At 32.8% G+C, this 7100-nt stretch overlaps 1 pseudogene; it reads right to left on the bottom strand.

Annotated features, from left to right (window-relative positions):
• Positions 1-1553: 1553 nt before the first annotated feature.
• On the bottom strand, positions 1554-5105 carry LOC109168588 (annotated as a pseudogene).
• Positions 5106-7100: the final 1995 nt, after the last annotated feature.

Below are 7100 nucleotides of genomic sequence, written 5' to 3'. Positions count from 1 at the left end.
ACAGGTTTTAAGTCGTGTCGATACGATATGACACGAAACCCGTTTAAACCCGCTTTTCCATAATATTTAAAAAACTAAAATTTTTAAAGTTTCTATAAAATAAATAAATAAATAAAAACTATCGTTCAATTCATCAAACAAACTAAAATATTCAATTCATAACATTCATAAAAAAAAATAGCATCCAAATATCATAATTAAAGGAGTCTATACAAGTTTTTAGAATAAAAAACACAATAAAAATTCAAATTTCAAATTGTCGAAACATCAATTAATTGGTGTAGGATCTTGGCCTAATGTAGATAATTCATGTTCCTATAATGACAATGGTTCACATTATAAACTTTTCGTGTTAACGAGTTAACGATTATTAACCGTTAAACGGGGCTAATAGGTTTAACGGGTTGACCCGTTAAGACACAAAACATAACGGATTAATAACGTCAAACCATTAACAACCCGGGACACATTAAGACTAAACACTAACCCATTATTTTCGTGTCCAGTTTCGTGTCGTGTTAACGGGTCGTGTTCATAATTACCAGGTCTACTTGGCTCCATAGTATTATTGCTGGATTAATTAGAGTAATTTAAAAAAGAAAGAAAAAATGTAAATGTCAAAGAAGTTTTGTCTTTTTCATGCCATTAAAGTTTGCTTTATGGTCCAACTTTATCTTCCAAGTAGTAATTGCTAATCATTTTCCATCACTTAAAGGGTGGTTAGGTTAAACTTTCTTGGATCTTGAGCAGCACCACTTGCTTTCTTCTACCTGCTTTTCCTTGGATCAATCAACTTCAAACATGAGAATGCTTACTTTTTCTTTAAGACCCAGCTAGCTCAATTTGCTCTTTAAGACTATCCACATCCATACAATGTTTTTTTTTTTTCAATTTTAGAAGTAATTTTTACTGTCATATCTTGCAATTCACTATGCATTCATACAATTCCAATCCACTATCATTTAAAAAAAATTTATACATTTGATAAAGGAAAAAGTGAAGGCAAATTATTACGTGGACCATAAAAAGTACATTTTTAATATACTAAAAATATATTATTTGTATATTGAATATACATTATACAAAATAATGTATTTTCAGCATTTAAATAATGTACTTTTTTTAATACAAGATATATTTTTAATATACTGAAAGTATAGTATTCGTATGAATGTAAATTATTTAATAGTATACAAAATAATGTTTCCTTCAATACTCAAATAATATACTTTTAAATAATATATTTTATGTCCACAAATAAAGTGCTTTTTATGTACCATGAACCCACCACCTAACAAAGACATTTGCAAGATTCCAATTTTACCGTTGTCATTCATGTACTTTAACATTTTAAATATATTAAAAAAAAAATTGTTATGTGACAATCTACATCATATTGAAATCCACCCTAATTGCATAATCCAGAGCTAGTAAGCCACTGCCATTTGTCTTCCCAACAAAAGCAAAAGTGGGCAAGGAGTGAATTCAACTATAAACAACCTTAACCAACATATTCATTATAAACTCAACATCTAATTATAGAATATCTGCAATTAGACAGCAAAAACACAAGGCTAAGCAGTTTACCGTGCATTGTTGATGTGGTATCAGCTTTAATTCTTGTTTTCAACTGTGTGAAAAGTCATCAGAAGAAAATAGAAACCCTACAGGTACTATAGGAACTAATGACTTTCTTTCATGACAGCCCATTCATCTCTGATACATATTGCTGTGTGGAAGAAACTGCTAAAAGAACTCGTGCAGGAACTGCTCACAGGACCAATAGATGCCAAGTGACCTAAAAGAACTCGAAGTCAAGATATTTACCCTCAGACCTCATGTCTGATCCTACTATTTTACTGCTATTGCTGACTCCAATAGGGTCAACTTGTCCTAACTTCCCTGGATACTGAGCTTCAACGGGTCTTGGTACTTCTGGTGGTGTACTGCAACGGATCAGAGCCCAATTAACTCCTTCAAAGAAAGGATGCTGTTTGATCTCAGTTGCTCCTCTCTTTGTCCCGAGCCGTTTATGTGGCTCCTTAACAAGCAAGCCTCGAATAAGATGTTAGGCTAGGCTCAGCACGTGGCTTTTGGGATTTCTTTTTGCTTTTCTGAGGAAAAATCCGAGGGAGGAAGCATGCTGGCTGAATGCAAACAGATGTGGGCTCAATGCAGGCTGGCTGAACACAAAAAGCAGCTCCTTGTTTAGATGAATCAGAAGATGTTTTTATAAGCGTGGGTGAAACTGCACATCTTAGGCTAAGGTCAAAGTCTGAAAGCATGATGTGCCCATCATCGCGAACCAGAACATTTTCTGGTTTCAAGTCTCTGTATACAACTCCTAGCATGTGGAGATACTCAAGTGCCAACAAAACCTCAGCAGCATAAAACCTGTTGCAAATATACAGGCACATTAACACTTTCTTCGCAATATCTCTTCTGAGCTACAATGATGAATTAAATCTAAACAGTAAAGACAAATTATTTAATCTTTGTGGTGAAACTATCAACACATGCTTCCTAACTTGTATAATCTATCATTTATTTTCTAGACAAACATGTGGCATAATGCTTACTCAAAGATTTTCCTAAGAAAGAACTCTGTATCTTAGAAATTAAGAATGAAGGAACACACTGTACAATGTCCCTACCTTGCAGCATATTCTGAGAAATGCTTCCCAGGTTGTCGTTGCCGTGAGGTATGTAGATCTCCTCCAGGACAATATTCCATGACTAAGCATGAAAAATCTGTCCGTCTCAAAATGGGTATACAAGGTTGGTAAGAATGGATGATCCAACAGCTGCAGGATTTCTCTCTCAGTCTGAGAACGGTTCAATTTGTTCCTGCTAGCAAGGGATGCCTTGTCCATCACTTTCATTGCGAAGTAACAATGAGTCCCGCTCAATTCAGAGAGATAAACACTACCAAATGTCACCACAACCAAGTCTTTTGAGCAATTTAAAATGGCTCATGCCTAGCATACCATCGCGTGCCCTGATGGCAAGAATAGCCTTCCATCTAGGATCATTCCCTTTGTGAGGCTTATTAGCACCACCAGTAATGTTGCTCCAGTTACTGTCATCACTGAGGCCACTGCTATCACTTGCTCTGCTAAGGCTTGTCTTTGTACTTTCAAGTGAGTCCCCTCTCATGCTTGCCTTTGTGCTCTTATAGTTTCTGTCTACACTGAGCATGCCATCACTCATCATCCATCGCTTCTGTATGTGCTTGTGCAACTATTGGCAACACTCATAGCCCTGACAACCCCACTACTATCAATGCTACTATGTGGACTTGCATTGCCACTTGGAGGCAGTGAAGCATCCCAAATGCATTCTCTCTCTTCGGAATCATGGGGCAGACTAACTTCAGTATTTTGGGATGGGCGAGGAACTGCAAAAGGAGAAGATATGGTTGCCAAATCACTTGATTCTTCAATAATGCTCTCTGCGGGTGAAAAAAGAGATGAGCTTGGTTTCTTATAAGGAACATGTATCGAAAGATCTTCTAAGAAAGGACCCTTCACAGGCACATTTTTTACCAAGCATTTGCCATTTCCTTTGTCCTGACCGATTGGTACATACACCGGTCTCATTAGGTCAGTATCAATAGGTTCTGGGGGATGACTAACTCCATGGAATGAAGTGGAGCCACTATCCTCATACGAATCACCACTTCTCGTAAACGAACCAGCAACAGGTATGATTTCCTCGTGTTCCTGACCATAATTCTCTCCGATCTGTCTTTGCAGAGGGACAGCTATGTCCAAATCTTGAAAGCCCTGCAGATTGGGTTTGTTTCCCACCTCTTTCCTTTCAGAAATTGAGCGAGCATTCATCACCTTAGCCTCACTGGATAACTTTCTGGGGAGTGGAGCCACCTTAGCCTCCATAGGAAACTGTCTTGAAAGTGGTTTTGATTCCGGAATCCTTTGCATTTCTTGTTATAGTATATCATCACAGGTATTGCTCACCAGGGGGTAGACTCTAAAAAGGATAATGAAAAAGCATAAAATTATTCCTGAATCCTAATTGGTCACATTTCATGTGAAATAAAATATCATAATTCCTTAATTAGTAATTAGTATGGAAGAAAACTTAGCCACAGAGTAGCATATAGACAACTACAAGCTAAATATATATGTATATGCGTATTAGTGTATATATATAATATAACCTCTATAATCACCACAGCATTTCTTCAACTATCCGGGATGCTCCCTTAACTATTTTATGTGGAAACTAATTTCTCTGGAAAATTTTCCAGAAAAATGAATAATGCCAAATCTCAAATCCCTAGTTAAGGAAGAAAAAAAAAAAAAAAAAAAAAGAAGATAATAATACACATAGGCCAGTCCATTACTAAAATGCAGCAACAGTTTGAGATTCTTTTCACACAGCACACAGTACTATGCAGAATTACTTGGAATCCACCCAAAATACTAAAGCGAGATCTCCCGAAAGATAATGGGGGCAATCAACAAGCGATACTTTAGAAAACACCAAACAATCAAATAGAATCATTCCGTGTAAAAAATAAAAAATAAAATACGCATTCATCACAGAGGAAAATAAGCATATGAGTCCGTACGAAGGATTCCGGATCTGATAGGACCCCGAACCGACCCGCGAAGCAGATCTGGATGTCGAGGAAAGGTGAAGGGAAGCAGAACGGGCGATTTTGCGGCGAGTGGAGAGCAAGAAGCAAGAAGCTTTTGGCGGAGCAATAAAAGTCGGAGATTGAATGCGGTATTTGCTAGTTCATCTACTGCTGCAAAAGATGGTTTAATATGTTAACGACGCTAAGAAGTGCAGTATTGTAGTTAGAAGCTGAGAATTTTAATCCCAGGGAGCTCGATAGTAGTAGTTGTGTAATGGCAGCGTGGTAGGAGATGAAGTAGCGTGATTCAAGCTAGCAACTGCAATGGCCGCGAGCAGGCGGAGGAAGACGGCGGAGAACGGCGGCGGGGAGAAGGAAGAAGAAGAAGAGAGAAGAGCCTTTGCTTTTCAGTCAGCTGCTACTGCTCACTCATTGCCATTTCTCGTTCTCGACTCTCTATGAACATACAATAATTAATTAATTGTGAACATTATTATAATTAACCTTACCAAATAAGGACTACATGTCCTAGTTTTTCTACTTGTAAAAATGTAAAATTATAGATTACGTTAAATTAATATACTTCTAATTTTTATGAGCTCCATACCTAGAAAGTCAAAAATTAATCTTTATCTTTTAATTAAAGATTGATGAATCTCTTTCAGCCAATCACACCCAGGTTATTTTAGGATTTTTAAAAACTTAAAAAAAAATGATTTCTGTAAAATAACTTATTGTTTGAAAAATAATTTAATTTTTAAATGTTCGGCTGAAAATTCAAAAATTATATTTTTTTGATTGGCTAAAAATAAAGAAATTACATTTTTTGTATTCTATTTGTTTTTTCTTGAAAATGAACATATTATTTGTTATAATAATAATAATAATAATCTAATCTAATATAAAAACATAATTTAAAACATTAAAAAATATTTAATTTTTTCTTCAATTCCTTCACTTTAAACTTATTGCATTTATCATTGACTAATTAAAAAATGAATTAGATTGGACCAAACCAAACAATAATAATCTTAGTCTAACCCGTAAATTTTTTTTTTTCAATTTCTTTAATTCAATGTTATTACATTTATTAATGTCTAATTAAATATGAGGCAGATCAAGAAAGTAGGTTGGCGTTATTGGCTCTTTGTGCTTCAATAGGATGAAAAAGTAGTTATGAACAGATACTACATTGTAATATAGTCAGTAACATTCAAATATATATATATATATATATATATATATATATATATATATATATATATGAGTCGGATCGAGTCAAACCAAACAATAAAAATCTTGGTCCGACCTAACCCACATCCAAAAGTAATTCTTAAATTCTTTAGTTCATAATTATTATATTTATCAATTTATGTATTTATTATATTATAATAAGTTACAAGTTAAAAATAATTATTTACATCTTTTTATTATAATTATTATTAATCTTTTAAATTATAATTTTATTTTGACATAAATAATAGTTATCATCACCATTAAATTATTTATTATGTTATAGTAAATAAATTCGTAATAGATTTATATTCATATTTTATTAAAAAAAAATATTCACATAGAAAAAGATAATTTTCTATCTTTAAACAAAACATTACAAAATAATTTTTTTTTAATACTATTGAATAGAAAAAATAATTTATTTTTTTAAAAAGAAATTCTCTGTTTTCAAACGGACTCTAAATATCAAATTAACTTATAAGTATACTTACCTTAGACACAATACTTACCAAAGTAATTTATGTAATTAAATATCATATTTACCAAATATATTTTACAATCAATTACAAGTTTACCAAATGTATTTTTTTGTTTAGAATATTATAACCAATCAACACATACAAACCCAAGCAAAATTTACCAAATTTATCATAAATAAATAAAGAAACCGCCGTAGTTTTGCTTAGGTGGTTGCTTAGAGTTTTTAAAAAATATTTTTAAAATGTTTCCTTTGAAAATTCATTAACATTTCAATTAATTATTATTAACTTAAATATGTATTGATTAATTGTTAGTTTGATAAATTTATAAAAGACTTATATAGTTATTAATCGCTAATTTATTTAGAGATGGTTTATATCATCTAAAAATTGACAATTGTTTATTTAAATTAGAGCATATTAATATAGTAATTTTCTTCAAAAAACAAAAAATAATATAGTAATTTTACATCTAGTCCAATACTTTATAAGTTGAAATAATTTTGTTTTCTTATATATCTTTCAAAAGAAAATAAAACATTACTAAATGCTAATAATAATAATAATAATAATTCCATCAAGGGTAACACTTGTGTGAGACCATCTCACGGGTCTCAATCCGTAAGACAGGTAAGATATTTGAGTAATGGATCAAATCTTTGATTAATAGGTCGGATCTTTGACTTTATTAATCAAAAATTCGACCCGCCTTACGTATTGACACCCGTAAGACGGTCTCACACAAGCTTTTACCTTTCATCAAATTGTAACAAATAAAAAAT

The sequence above is a fragment of the Ipomoea nil genome, unplaced genomic scaffold (assembly GCF_001879475.1).
Source record: "Ipomoea nil cultivar Tokyo-kokei standard unplaced genomic scaffold, Asagao_1.1 scaffold3210, whole genome shotgun sequence".
NCBI classification, from domain to species: domain Eukaryota; kingdom Viridiplantae; phylum Streptophyta; class Magnoliopsida; order Solanales; family Convolvulaceae; genus Ipomoea; species Ipomoea nil.
Note: the sequence above shows the minus strand (reverse complement) of the source record. Positions and strands in the feature narration are given on the sequence as shown.